We start from the raw sequence: 16,656 nt of genomic DNA, 5'->3' as shown, positions 1-16,656 counted from the left end.
TCCCTCGTTCTCCTTCTACATACTGATGTACAGAAACTTGGCGTGGCACGCAGAAGTTGACTCTATTCGGTGTAGACCCCCGACAGCTGTCAGACATTACATCCAATCAGTTTGGCTCTAACCAGCTATTGGGCAACGCGCCCAGACTGTTGAGCACCAATGGCCTTTATTGGAGACGACAAATTGGGCCCTCTGAAAAACTCGGCCTTTTGCTCTGTGTTGCAATTTGTCACCGATTTGCCGACATTTTCCGGTGGTCACCGCGCAGTATATCAGCTTTCTGAGCGGACACGTTTCCCCGCACATTAGAGGAGGAATCCCAATCCCCCCACCATCCCCAAACTTCTCTTTTACGTCACAGTCTTTACCCTAAATACGATTTATTTTTCATGCATCACAGCGGCTCCATTTGCAACATCAAACAAGGAAACATTTGACCTGTATCACTGTCTGTATAAATAAATGTAAATATATTTAACAACCCAGAGACAAAAATGTAGTTGTGTTTATTTAATTCCTTAATTCCTTTTTTGTTTTAACAGTTACTTACCTGTACTTTATTTTCATTGAATTGTATTCCCCTGTGTGGAACCATACTGTCCGTGCTGTAAAGGTGCATCTGCATATCTTAAATATAAAGGAACATCTAACATAGCTTTACAATCACTGAAGACAACATGTTCAAGACCCGCTAACATGCATTTGACCTGGGATTTAACTCTGTATTTAATTTCAGGATTGATTGGTGCACAAAAGAGCGCTTCAGTCGAACCTTATTAAATTAGGAGACCCTGTATCTCGGATTTGACGGTAACAATTCATACCATCAAATGAATGAAAGCACCTCTCACCCAGTGATTGACGGAGGAAGTTGCAAGCATCTGCTGTTTATCATCCCTCCTTAACATCCCGATATCGCGCCTGATGAGATGTCACATCACAAAAACAAGTTCTATATTCATATAAAACCAGTGATCAGGAGGTTAACAGCTGTTCCGAACGTATCACCAGTCATCTAGGAAATGCTTTCATTTTTGTTGTGATGTGAGTCAGTCACAAACCGGTAGGTATAATTAAAGATCTGGGCTTTTCAAAATCAATCTCAGTGCATTGATATGCAAGATCGAATCGATATGCCAGTAGGAAACAATTTAAAAGACACTATGTGCTTCGTTACTTCACTTATCATCAATTTAAACATCAACATGGGATTGCTTAGACTTTACAGTTCCAGGTTGCTAAGCTCCTTCACACACTATTTCCAAACTCCCCGATACTGTAGTTCCATCTGCCATTTCACTCACACAAATAGAAGTATGAAGGAGTCATAAAATCCACATTAAGACAGGTATTGTTGGGCGGCGAGCTACATTAGGATAGGGGCACGCAGCTCATGCTGAAGCCATCAGCCGACGCCGCGTCCCACAGCTGCAATCCATTATCATTTGTTATAGATTCTGTATATCAACAAGGAAAACTTTACATAAAGGCTTCCATATGGTCAAGAAAAAAACGTCATTTTGCGCGTTGGACACTAAACGGTTCGGAGTAATTTAACATGGTCCCTTTGGAGAAGGAATCTTGCCTCCTTCCAGCGAAATTTCTGACAAAAGACACAGAAAACATATGGTGTTGATGCATGAGAGTGCAATAACATTTACTCTGCAAATCACTGCCACATTGGGCTGCGCTGTAGCAGGTCAGTTGACTTAACAAAATCCATTCATATAGAAAATTGGACCCTATGTTTCCACTAATGAAGGAATAGTACATCTTTTTTTTTAAAGCAAATTAATAGGAAAAAGGTTGCAGACGTTTCCTGTTCCAGTCAATAATAAATCTGGCATTCAAGGAGTCAAATTTCCCCAATATGCATGCATGAATTGAGTCAGAAATTGCGCCTGTTGATTGAATTTGTTTGCTGGCATGTCTCAGACCTGTTGTCTGTTGGCTGCTGGTGTTGGCTGTGGCCCAATAATTCCAATTAAGGAGACATGCCAACAACACGCTGGCTGCTGCATCACGGCGTGTGCCAGGGAAAACAGCGGCGTCGTTGCTCTGTGCGACATTAACGTTATAATGGCAGTTAGTCACTTCACTGCTGTAAACACCCCCCCCCCCCCCCCCCCCCCTGTCAGTGAACTGTGAGCAGTGCACGGCAATCTGTTGGTAAATTAATGAGAAGGGCATTCCCGCCCAGCGCTGGCACCATGCCAGGCCTCAGCTGAAGAAGCAACAGGCTGGTATAGAGATGGAAACATTGAGGGCGCAGGGAGGGAGAGTTTGGGAAGAAGTAGGGACATTTGAAAAAGATTGAATAAATTGTTATTGCACCAATGCTGAGCGATGTACGCACATATTATCCCCATCAAATTGTAGAGAACATCCCATCTCCTGTAGGGGAATTAACTAATTATTCTGGGTACCGTCTGGGCCCATGGCAGATGCAGACATATAATACAATACATTTAAAAACTGCACACCTTCAGAAGGCAAAATCAGAGCATTTCTTTACATTTGTATGTTAAAAATGTCCTATTAATTCCAATGTAAAATGCTCAAACTCAACTGGAAATGTCATCCTACTTTTCTTCAGGATTGGATTGTTCTGTCCCTGAGACAATTTCTCAATGTTTCAGTTTTTTTGTAGTTTATTTGGCAAACCAGTGCCTTTATGTAAGTGACAATGTTGAAAAAAGGGGAGAGACAAGAGGGGATGACATGCTCTGACAACTGAGCTACATGGCGGCCCAATCGGTTTTATTTTTTAAACAAAGTGAAAACAAATCAAATAGGTAAAACCTTCGCTCCAGACGTCTTCGACAATAAGCGGCACTCTTGCATACAAGCCATCTTACCTTTTCCATAAAGCACCCCTAGGAGGAAGGAAAGGGAGAAAGTGAAGAAGTAGGAAAAGAAAATATGGAAGCAAATGAATAGGAAAATAGTTAGAGGATATAAATGGAAGATACTTGTTCTTCATTAAATAACTCTAGTTGACATTCACGACGTGATGAGGCTGTTTGTTGTCCCTTCATAAAAAACATTAACTTTACTCATCCATAAAAATGTAGAAAGCTGATGTGCATCAAACAAAAACGCTGAAAACCGAATAATTCCTATACTGCTCTGTAGATGATCACTATAGCTGTACGGGGGGGGGGGGTTCAGACACTGAACAGGGTCCCAGCCTTCACCAGCGATGCTCCGGCTGAGCTAATTCACTAAATAGTCTGTGTGAACAACCCCTGGCCCCTCTCCCCCCTCCTCCCTCACTTCAAAGTAACTTTATTAGGGGAGAGATTAGACTGCACTTAACCTCTACTGATGCCGTATGAGAGGCTGAAGGACCAGCTTTCTGCACAACGCTGTTTTATTTGATAGTTTCAATATGAAGGAAAAGAGGAGGGGGGGGGGAGCATGACAGCTCCGTATCTGACTCCTACCCCACCCTCTCTGACGACGTACAGCTGTTTTGCCCTCCCTCTCCCCTTCACCCTTTTCTTTCTCTCTAACCTCCCACAATCCCTTTTTTTCCCCTCCTCCTCCTCTTGGCTTATTTCCCCCTTCACAAAAAAAATAGGCCAAGGTAACTTGCCCACACCTCCCGTCCCCCCTCCCCGGGGGTTTGTGTGATATTTAACTACGGCTACAGTGGCATTTACTAATTTTATATGTGCAGAATTTATGTCAGATTCTTATTCAGCGAGAACAGGGGAGTGGAGCAAAGGTGGCTTGCTCCGTGTCCGCTGTGTATACACTGGTATTATCTGAACTATTCACAACACGTCCGCTGACACCAGCACCGCTATTTTGTCTATAACGCCGCTGCTTCCCAACCCAGGTGCCACAATTAAAGCCTAACCTTAGCATTTGGAGAGGCAGACATGGAGGAGCCAATTTGTTGTCCACCACGCACCCTGACTTCGATACAGAGTGGCCAGCAGAGGGACGCTTCTCCTCCTCGCAGCCCGTGGGGCCACAGCTTGTTGACAGGGGAGCGAGGTCAATCAGATACTACCGATACAGCGACACAGACACAAGACAAGGACAAGCCGGCACACACGCAAACACACAGAGGCATGAGCACACACACAGACACACACTATAGGCCTGCCTTGAATCACTTCTTCTTAAAAATAGTAAATCTTTACATTATTGAATTTATTATGAGTGATGACATGCTCACACATTGACACATGTACTTTTGTTTATGCAAAGGGACATGTGGAGTATTTCTTTTACTGCAGTCAGACTAAGGGCAGGTATCTAGCTTCAGCATCAACTGTACTGATGATTTTTAACCACCGAATATTTTTAGGAATTGTCTTTGACTGTCATTTTGTTTTTTTCCATGTGACGCACTTTGGATTGCCTTTCTGAGTGAAATTTGCATTTAAAATAAACTTAACTGACCCAGGTAGTTAGTTTTCAAGTGTTAAATGTATAAAATACAATACCAAACGACTCCTGTCCAATATACAAGTAAACAGGTCAATGACTGTGTGGATTCTTTCATGAATTTCAAATTCAAAGCTACTGAAGCCCTCAGCGGCAAGTTAGAAAAATACTTACATGTTCATCCAAAATATATTTTGTCCAGTTTATGACTTAAGAACACAACGGCATTTTTTATGCCACAAAAAAAAGGTAAATTATTTACTGTTTCTTTATTATTTTTTTGCCTGGGTGACAAACGAGATCTTCCAGGTTTCGTTTTTTAATCGGTGAAATCAGGTGATCAATTTAGCATTTTTTATGATTATTAGCACCTCACTTTGGCCACAAGAGGCTGGACCACTACCCCATGTTCTTAATAGGACTTCTCATAGATCAGTAACTTATTATGTCATAACCTATTCTCTATATCTATACTATTTCATATTCCACACCTTCACACTCATTCTACATCTGTCTGTCTGTCTGTCTGTCTGTCTGTCTGTCTGTCTGTCTGTCTGTCTGTCTGTCTGTCTGTCTGTCTGTCTGTCTGTCTGTCTGTCTGTCTGTCTGTCTGTCTGTCTGTCTGTCTGTCTGTCTGTCTGTCTGTCTGTCAAAGAAAACAATTTAGATTGGACATCAAACAATGGATAACCAAATAAAAATCTAATTGCAAATTATGGATAGTAATTGATGGCCGGTAACCTAAACAAATCAAATGCATTTGTAGTAAGCGATACATGTTACACCCATCGCTGACCGCCTTCGACCAGGAATGAAAGAGTCATGACACTCCCTACGAAGAATAGAACCACAGGAACAGTTAAGCACAGAGCAAGAGAGTGATAACGACAGTGAGTTAGAGCAGAAAGCTAAAGAGAGTGAGGGAGATACTCGAAAGCGAAAAAGAGTTGAGATGGAGAAACAGAATGATAAAAGGAACTGCCTGAAAAAGAGGTTCAGGAGATTGACCTGTGGGGCTTAAAATCAAATTGCAACGGTATTGTATTCCCTCCCATTTCCAGTACGGCAAGTAAGCTCCTTATTGATAGAGGGGAGATGAGACCACCCATACCTGGGGCTCATCCTGCTGTCACCGGCAGGACGGGCACCGGGAGGAGGGAGGAATCACACAACACATGTGGGGCCCTTTTCTATTTTGCTGCCAAAGCCAAAGCCAAAGCCAAATCCCCGGGGTGGGATCCCGCCTCGTCCCACAACTCAATAAAATAATTAGCTTTTGGACGGCCCGGCCGTTAATCAAGCTGCTCTAACATATGCAAAGGCGAAAGGAGAAGAAAAAGAAAGATATTCATTTTTTTTATCCGTCTTTTCACTTGGCGAACCGTGGCGCTTTTATCTGTGAAAGTCGCTGATGTGAGATCTTTTTTTTCTCTTTCTATTTCTATAAAACATACGGTGCAGTCAGATTGCTTTTTAATTTTATGTTTAGTCTACAGGAAGCCAGATTATTGCTCCCCGGACGGAGGGGGTTGAGGAGTAAATGAGAGAATCAGCACAAACTGTTTCGTTTCAAATAAATCTGCTAGGTGCTGCGGAGAGGGCACGTCATGTGAAGATTTTGTTTAAATAAACTTGGGGGTGTTTCCCTCCTCCTCCTCCTCTCCCTGAGATTCCTCTGTGTGTGATTGTTAGTTGTAAATGAAACATCTGTTTTGCTGTGGCGTCGCTGTGAAAGAATGCCTCGACAAGTACAGCAGACCTCAGACAAATAAGCAACCGCCAACGAGACGCATTAAAAAGCTCAAAACAGATTTTCTAGTAGCACACTTACAAAAGGCTTTGTAAATAATCCAATCGCTGTGCAAACACCAGCATTAACTTGCTAGTTTGAGATCACTTTGGGGCTGAATTCATGTGCGATTCACTCAAAACTAAAGAAAAATGGAGGGGAAATATTCCAATATGCAACTCAATGGATGTCACAGAAACAAAATCGTATGCAAATGCAGGAAAGGTGCTGCAGAGGTGAGAGGGGGCTGTCTGACAACAAGTGAGATGCCTCTTGTCTGTGGAAGCCTTTGCAAACGCGACACTGTTGGAAGCGGCACTAAAATATGGAGCGCTAATTTAAGGCCTGACACATTTCACAGTTTAATTTTCCTATTGCTACACATTACAATCAGGAGGTTGCAGATATGTGTTTTACACTCAACCCTTCGTGGGATTAATCAGTATTTTCACACCTACTGTATATGAAGGGCAATTGGGCTTAACCTTAGATATGCAAATAGCCCTTTTCTATAGCATGCCGTACTCCAGACTGTGTTCAGATGAAAGCTAAAGGTCACGCAGATGACTCAGAATGTCAGCAGGTACAAATACTGTCACGTTTTCTCGAGCTGAAACGTCATGACGGGATAAAGCAACAGGGGTAGAAAGTAAGTGGAATGAAACGAAGTACATTTACTCAAGTACTGTACATGAGTTTAGTTATTTTTGCTACTTTACTTGAGTATTTCCATTCTCTGCCACTCTATACTTCACTTTACTACATCTCAGAGGGAATTGTTGTACCTTTTACTACATTATATAAATGTGTATTTTGTATATATTGAGTATTGTTCTTTTATTTATGCCTTTTCATGTGTATATGTGTATATACGTTCGGGTATGCAGTTTGTATGTATATACTTATTTTTATATATATTTGTATTTTTTTTTAACTGTAACTCTTTTAAACCTCGGGATTGTGGGAGAGGGTATTTGGATCTTTCTGTCTGTACACACAAACTGAAGCTGACTTTGATAAATATAGACTACAATCAATATAAGACATGTATATGTATTTGTTAGTGATAAGAACTGAATTATTGTGTAATAATACAACACTATTACAAGAGATATTCTGCACATTGAGGACTATCTTTCCGAAGTAAACAAAGGAGTCCAATGGAGGTGTGTAGGAGAGAAACTCCCTCTGGTGGGAACGCAGGGATTTGAGCCTTTGCAGACCATTTACATGCACAAAAACCTATATAACACACTAGAGTAGAGGGAAAACCCAAACAAGTATAATAGGGCCCCTTAAAGGATCAGAGTACTGTTTCCACTACTGGGTACTGCCAGAATCTCTGAACTCCTGGTGGTCAGATATCTCACACTGTCAAAACTGAGCAGAGTTTCAAGGAATAGCTTGAAAAACAATACCATGGACACCCCCGCTGAGAGGAAAAACAAGTCAATGTGCAACAGTGAGATACTCCGAGGACTCGTACAGCTCTTATCCTTGAGAGGGAATCTGTGAACGCGCTCATGGATTTTCCTTTGCAGCGAGCAGAAACTTATACCCAAATGCTAAATAAGAACGACTCCTATACGGTGCACCAAAACAGAGGGAAAAACACGCTGCCCCCTCATCTTTTATTTTTTCTTTCCATCCTCCTCCGGCCCCTCTCCGTCCAAAGCTCACATCTCTAATGCATGAGCCCATCGCCAGGCATTGTGGAGGAATCCAGCATCAACCAACAAAGTGTTCAATAAAATATGGAGGCATGGCGTTCAAAGCCATGCTAAACGTACCTGACATGGGGGAGAGAGGGGAGGACGTGCAGCTTTTGTCAGATAGAGGGGGGGAGAGACTGAGGCGCACATGAGAGAGGTTGAGAGGAACTGTTGGGAGGAATATTGTAACTTTCAGATCACAACTCTTCCACCGCGGCTCGGGAGCGATGCTGGTGGACTGGTGGCTCACACAGATCTGGCCTGTAGTTGTGTGTGTGTGTTCAGGATGTTCACTTTCGTACGCCATATCGTGTGGTTTGATAGGGAGGTTAAATACGATCCATATCAGCTTCCTCATCAATAAATGGATTTAATACAGCCTAGTTTAAGTATAAAAACCTGATAGTGATAAGGTAACATTCAAATGTTATATTAACCTGTAAATGCTTTGTACATTTATTGTGTTGAAATGTGGACTTTTGGTACAGGAAATATGAAGCTAAACTAATATTATTTGTATAATATTAGCCTACAGTATTTGTAGAATTTGATTGTATCATAATCATAAGTGACCACCACAGGACCCACATCGTTGGATCACTATCATACTAAATACTCAGGTTTAATTCCTATTTGTGTATTTAACCTTACAGACACAACATCTACTCTACATCTAACAAAGGGAGACACACACAGCAAAGATATAAATAAATACCCTGAATACAAACTTCTATCATTTCCTAATGTTTATTTAAACATTAGGAAATGATAGTCAGCTATTATAGTACACATATTTGAAGTTTGAAGACTTTCCACTGTTTGATTGACAAATAAATGATAATCTAATGGCAGATTTATGCGGTGTTGCTACTGTTGCTAGCTGAAAATCCTGTCTACACGGAGAGGGTATTATCAGCAGTGGGAAATAAAAAGGGCCTGCTAGAAGTGAGTTGAGTCATGTTGAGCTGAACCACACTGTGAACATGAGGCTGTAAAGGTGCTGGTGTCTGGGTTTTGTTACGTTTAGACAGAGCCAGGCTAGCTGTTTCTATGTGTCTGCCCTTTAAGCTAAGCTAAGCTAAGCTAAGCTAAGCAGCTACTAGATCCAGGTACATTAACCAAGTAGATATGAGAGTGGTGGACCTATCAATCTTCTCATCTCACTCTGATATGCATTTTCCTCCATATGTTATACTTTTATTTAAAAAAAGCAATTTGTTCACGAAAGGAAATACTGCAATAACATAGTTTTCCATATTCCCATTGCTTAATTACAACGCCTCACCGCTTTCTGACTTGTATGGAAGTGAGTGTCTGTTTGGTGTGTGTATGTGAGTGGGTTACTGAGGGTAGATGGAGAGCAAGAGAGACAGCTAGAGCCGGGTAGATTGAACACAGCAGACTGTGTGGCCAATGATGTCTGCAGATCATCATGTATCATAATTACCCGCAGCAGAAATTAGAGTAGGGATGTTGAAATTTCCATCATGTCTGTTTTCTTTGGGCCTCGCGCACCTAATCACCTCTAACGGAATGCGGCTGTCAATCATCGCATGACTCCTGTCCTCAATCCATAATTCCGGGGTCCCCCGAGTGGCGCAGCCTGCCGGACCAAGCCGCCTCACTCACACACACACACACACACACACACACACACACACACACACACACACACACACACACACACACACACACACACACACACACACACACACACACACACACACACACACACACACACACACACACACACACACACACACACACACACACGACAGGTATTCTCGTATTTACACACCCAAACACGCCTGTGCAGTACACACACTCGGCGAGATTAGTTAAGAAAAAGAGGCTGAAGCGGCCAAATGAAATAAATAAATAAATAGATAAATAAATAAAATACAAGCTGGTGTTCTCATAAATTTTAGATGACAGGCTGATATTGATTGGGGTGTGTTTGAAACTAAACAAGTTATATCCATGGCCCAGAGCGCTGAACATGCACCCTGTAATAATTATTTATGATATATTTGGAGACGGGTCCAGTGATGTTCTGGCATAATAAACTGGAGCAGACTCCAGACTATAATCACCTGGGCTGTCTTTCCGTACCAAGGCCAGACAGAAAGCTTGTTTGATTAGCAACACAAACTCTTGTGTTTTCTTAGGAGCTGACAGACACAATCAACATTTCCTTCACGTATTAGTAGTAAATATTAGCAATCATTGAAATATTATCACAAGGGCTGTCGACCATTACGCTTGTGATTAATCTGGAAACCCCCCCAAAAAAAGAAGGTAAATTAATCACATCACCCAGTTTGACCCTAACTTCTTCCCTTAACTCCAGCCTGGAACGTTACCATGAATCGCATGGCATTAAAAAGGCAAAAAATTGGAGAAATCTGCAGAAAAGAAATGAAATGCACCGACTGGAGACCACTGACATCAGTCAAAGAACATCAGTACCTGATCCATGATAAATTGTCAACAGCACCTGTTTGTTTAAGGTGTGGTCAAAATGTAGCGTTTATATCTCCGTGAACTAATGATTTATTTCAGAATGAATGAAAGCCACAACTTGCTAACTCCTCCAGTAACCACACCCGAAAATAACACGTAAATACTATGGTTCCTATGATTCGGTGCAGACTGCGTTCACACCAGCATTGAACTGCTCCAGAGTTTACTAGCAAGCGGTCCGGACTGCGTTCACAACAACCCAAACGAACCGCTCCTAGGGCTGAAACACTCCAGGGTTCAATTCAACCGTTAGATAGCGGACAGGGTGTGTGAACAGGACGGTGGCTCTCTGTGATACGTAGATGCTTTAGTGTCAGAAGATTGTCAAACTGCATGCCATCGTCATAGATCATGTTGTAATATAGCAAAGAAAACCTCTGATTTCTCTGAACAGTATCTCATGTATTTCTCTTCCACAACACACCATGTGTATTTGTTTTCTCTCCCCGGAAAATACAAGTAAATCCAAATATTTTTATCTTGTGATGAATGGTGATTTATTACACGATATCGATGAACGAGCACTGGATTGAAATTTGACAAGAATGTAATCTTGACTTGTAAATACAGGCAGTAGACACCACCCATACATACCCACAATCCTGCTGCTGTGTCTCTCGGACGCCCAGAAGGAAAATGACAGGTGCATGATCACCCTAATTATTCTGCTTTGTGACACCCACCAGTTTTGTGTTCAAACAACAACAGAGATATCATAGATGGGACCCTGATACCGCCAGCCGTGTCAGAGGACGGTGCACCGCACGCGGTATCTATTTCTGAATTTCCAAACGGCCCACTGTGTGTATGTTTATGTGCTGATAAGCCCCGGGAAGATGAGGCGGGGACGTGCCGGTGACAAGTGATGCACTTCACATTTAACAGGCTTACACTCCAGTGTGTCCGTACATACAAACAGGGCGTAAGTAGCTTGGAAATCAATGGCCTTTGAGGGGGAAGAGCAGTGCCCCCCCTTCCCTATCTGCACTGCTTCATGTCTGTACAACGAGATCTTAGACATTGCTAATCCATGTTTAATATCAAAGAACTGTGTCATACGAGGAAAGGAGGGGGGCAAAAACACAGCGTCCTCAGATTTCCAATTTGGAACAAATAAAAAATTGAACAGTAATGTCACACTAATCACGAGCAGTTGTTTACAGAGCCATGATCTCTGACTCCATGTGTGAGGATTTTTTCCCATGGGGCCTCGGTGTGTGTGGATGTTTGTGTACACATGTGTAGATTACACCGGGCCTTTTTTCTTCTAGATTGTTGACCGGTTGCCTCCATCCAAACACAGATCACTTTCACATGCATTAAAACGATGTGGCCACCAAGGTCAGAAAAATAAAGCCACTGGGCCTTAAACCTGCCTTTTCATGGCCAGCAGAGGGCGCCACTTGTTTCCGAAATCAGTCTGATTCTATAGCAGTCTAGGAAAACATTTATGTATTTCTAACTTCATTTATTATCTCAGAACACATTTTCCTGATGAGTTTATGGTCTTACTTGTTCGTCTTGTGTCCTTCCAAGTACAACCTGATGTTGATTATGTAATATCAGGCTTACTTTCAAATAAAATAACCAGATAAACAGAGTATGCTTCAGTGTTGACAGGTTGCTACCCCGTTGTCGAAACAAAATCCCAAACTCTGGGCTCATTACTGTAGTTCACAAAGCAACGGGTGAGGTCATGGTGACTATGTCCACTTCTTTAAAGAGTCTCAGTCTATGATTAAAACAAACAGGTTGTCTCGTACAAAAGCGGTCTCAGCAGAGATGTGTTCCCACATGTTTAATTTCCAATGTCATTTCTTAGTCATCCACATTATGTAAGATGTCCTTTGAACAACTTTTGGATTACGGAGCTTCAGAAATCACACAGACAATGTTTCCCACATGTGGGAAGAATTATTAGCTGAACATCATCTCTGACATCTGTAAATATGATCAGTCATTAATCCAGGCCTCAAAACACATGTGCGTCATCCTTCAAATGCTTCCCCCTTCAAGCGCCTCTGAGTAACTTGTTTCTGATTAGGCACGCAATTCAAATCCAATAATAAGATTTGGGAATCAGTCTCAAAACGTGTTCCCTCTTGTCTCTAATGAAGATGTGAATCGTCAACAAGTTTTCGGAGGAATATTCAATCAGTAGATTTCGTAATGTCCGTGTTTGTCCACCGCATGACTCACTACTGTGGTTTTAATGTATACTAAACCAAGACTCACGGTTACCATCTTGAATGGTATTGTTTTTGTATCTGGACTAATACACACACACACACACACATTCCACACAGCAGTTATGCTAGGCCACACACACACACACACACACACACACACACACACACACACACACACACACACACACACACAGCACACACACACACACACACACACACACACACACACACACACACACACACACACACACACACACACACACACACACACACACACACACACACACACACACACACACACACACACACACACACACACACACACACACCAGAGAGCTGGGGGGGAATCCTGCAGAGGTCAGTAAAGCAACACCAAAGATCAAAGACTTCTTTGACTTCACAGGTGTGTGTGCGTGTGTGTGGGTGTGTCTGTGTGTGTGTGTGATGGTGGACTTGTGTGTTGCCCAGCGCTGTAAAACTTAACCTAGTTGGGCAGCGGAAGACTCTCCTCAAGTTGGCATAAGTCTCACTTTCTTTTATTGCTTTTATCATTGTGTTCGCCACGACCGCCTTCACCTGCCATCACAAGAGCGCCAAACTAAAAAGCAGAAATTATCCACCTCCATGGAAAGCAGCGGTGAGATTTCCTGTGTTAATTAATTCCACGCTTGCCATTCTCGTAAACTCTGGATTTCTAACACGTATCGTGTACATATGTATCGCACATATGAGAGAAAAAAAACGATTAAAAAAGAATCTTTAAAGGTTGTGATGCAGATAGGTGGCTGCTGGAGGAGGAGGGGGAGAGGAGGAGAGGTGGAGGGGGGGTATAAGAGTATTCTTCTCCTCCGCCTCTCCACTGGTTTTAATTGCACGGCGCAAAAGTGAAATGGCTGTGCTACATGATAGTGTTAAAGGAAACAGGGGTGTCAATGGGTGAGGGAGGTGGCGGTGGGGCGGGGAAGGGGATGATGGGCAGACCCCAGAGTGGCAGATCGGTGTGTGTGTGTGTGTGTGTGTGTGTTTGTGTGTGTGTGTGGAGGTGACAGACAGGAGAGCAAGTCCCCAAGGTGCTCTCTGAGGAGCAATAGATAAAGATTCTCTGGGGAAATTTCTCTCATTAGTCCTCAGACACAGTTCAGTAATTCAGCCGTGTCAGGTTACCGTTTGTCATGAAACAAAAAAAGAGAAAAAGGTAAATAAATCAGAACGAGCAATAATTCTGGAAAAGCACCCGTTAGACTCTCTTTAAAAATCAGAATCAGAAACAGGTTTATTGTCAAGTAGGTTCACAGACGAGGAATTTGCTTTGGTGTGTATGGTGCATACATAGACACAGTAAGAGGAGTTCAATTGTAAGGAAAAAACAAAGACACAATACTAATATATGCAGCATTTGAATTTAGAGAGCTGTGCAGAGTTGAAAAAGGTAGTGTTGGGATATTTCACTTCAAAGCTTCGTCTGATTCTAAACTCCATTGAAGTAGCAAACAGTGAAAGATGCTTATCATCCAAATACCAAGATAAGTAAACATCTGTTCATGAAAGGGGCCTTATAATGCTTAATTTCAGGTTCATATTTGTACTTAGTGCCTCTACTGGGACATGTCTCCATGCTATAATGTCCAAAAAGCTCTTTATTGATCTCATACCGCCTCTTTTCACCCTCTGTCTGAAACCAGAGCCCAGTCTGCTCTGATTGGTTAGCTAGCCGGCTCTGTTGTGACCTGTCAACCGCTTAGAGATGAGCGCAAGCCAATAGATGGTCTGAGTGTTACAGTGATGTCACTAAGTTACGAAAGTTTTTTGCCTTTGCAGACCATTTACATGCACACAATCCACAAGAGGAAAGGGAAAACCTTTTGTGCCTCTTTAAATGAGGTAACCCTGTCGCAGTGGAGTATATCAAACCCGATGGCAGCGGTATCATTTAGCACCCAAGAAGGCGACAGCAAAGATAAATACGCTATCTGTCCCCACTGTGTTCTGTTTACCGGTTCAGGAGAATGAGTGCAATCAAGGGGGCTGAATTCAAAGTGAGGGAACACAAAGGAAGAGCTATGATGTTGACACCAGAGATATAGCGGGAGTAAGAAAACACCGCGGTCTAACTGGGTAACATATTAATCTTCCCACCAACACAACCTGCAGTTATCTCCTCGGTACAAGAGCTTCTCCAGGAACAAAAGGAGCTCTTCCTCAAACAGCGTTGGAAGTTTTTGGACATTTTTATTACACTGTTAGCGGCATCAATTTTGAGCAACAAAAGGAGCGCCGGCTTGTGTGTCACCTCCGAGACAAAGCCAAACCAAGACAAATGAATTCCTCGGGCATGTGATTGTTTAAAAATGTGTGGGTGGGGTGGATGGTGGGGGGGGGGAGAAGGGGATCGTCTTGACACAACAGCACAGAGACAACGAATGTGCCCTTTCAGAGACAGAGACACCGGGGCGAGACAGTGGTGACAGTTAAAAGAGAGGGGGGGGGGGGGGGGGAAATGTATGAGGAAAACTCAATCCTCATTTCTAGTTCATTATATTTTCAGCATTGTAATCAATAATTCTTCCTCCTCTTTCTCTGCTTCTGTCTGGGAATTAATGAATAATAGAAACATCATGGAATTCATTGTGGAGATCATAATTCTCAAACCTGTGAGGGCCATTAGTCTGAGAGTAGATGTTGGCCTTTGTCACCCTCTCCTGCTTCCTGTAACTCTCAGGCCGTCTGCATGCCTAAGCAAGGAGGCCGAGGCCTTTCTATCGCATTGTCAAATGGAAATGGAAGTCTGCTTCTCGGCCGTAATTGCTCCTCTGTGTCTGCATCATCTTTACCAATGAGAAAAAAGCAACGACGAGACGGAGCATGAGAGGCCCGCTTGCCCTCTGCTATATGCTATCAACCCCGACAGTCCATTATACCTGGCGCTCCTCATCTCACTCATTATCCCCGCGGTTCAGAGGTCATCCCGTACCCATCCCAAGTGGTCATTTAACTCGTCTTAACACAACAAAGAATGCAGATGACACCGCTGTTGCATAAAAAGGTTAGGTGCAGCACAACCTGTGGAAAGACTCTGCTGGCTCTCTCGTTGCATATTAAAACAATATAAAAAGAGGAAAGAAATAAGACCCTCATCTCCATCTGCTGGAATGACCGGTGGTTCGCCCCTCGTCGTGCGCGGGGAGAATAACAGTTCAGCCTTGGCGACCTTGGATGTATCCCGGGCCAGTGCTGTTTTAATACAAGCACATTGCTCCCACTTTATGGAGGCTTTTGTATTATTAATACCATGAGAAATGAGAGGAGAGAGGTGAGAGACTGTAGGGCCGGGTTTATGGAGACTGTAGTGCCCAGCAGCGTGGCGCGGCCATGGAAGGAGGAGGAGTGAAATTATTCTTAAAACCACATAAACGTAACACTGAATAACAGAAGGACTGTTCTGTGCTCAGGGCCACACAGCAACAGCGTTACAATTAACAAGGGTTCATTTTTAATGCATTTCATCGTCCTTTTGGGATTAACACACCAATGCTAATATATCACATCCTTCCTTTCCCAATTCCTGTGCCAACATCGAGCGTAATGAAACTGGAAGTGCCTGTAAATGTAATTCCTTGTGCAGGTGAAAAATAGTGGTGTTCTTCAAGCATTGTGGACCCTAAAAAATAGAATTATTACACACCAAGATGTCAGTCATGCGTAGTCCTGCCTATGTCTGTGATGGCACATTGATCAACTACGTCCTCGGGCACAAGCAGAGGGGCAGGAAGAGCTTATAAAACACTTTTAACCAAACTTCAGGGCAGGAGATAAGTGTGTTTCAGACAAGGGGGTTTTGTGAGATTCTGTTTGCTCGAAAGTCTGCAGATCTGTGTGTTTGAGCTCAAAGGAAGCTCTGTCAAGGCTCCTCGAGGCCAATCTCAGAAAAGCCAAGTGTTTGAAAGTGGGACAACCCCCAGCCAACTGTACCACACAACAACATAAGTCATCTGCGTAGAGGGTGATTCTTGCAAGGGAACAACAAACTAATCGTCTCGTTTAG

The sequence above is a fragment of the Eleginops maclovinus genome, chromosome 17 (assembly GCF_036324505.1).
Source record: "Eleginops maclovinus isolate JMC-PN-2008 ecotype Puerto Natales chromosome 17, JC_Emac_rtc_rv5, whole genome shotgun sequence".
Taxonomy (NCBI): domain Eukaryota; kingdom Metazoa; phylum Chordata; class Actinopteri; order Perciformes; family Eleginopidae; genus Eleginops; species Eleginops maclovinus.
This window is presented reverse-complemented; position numbering follows the sequence as displayed.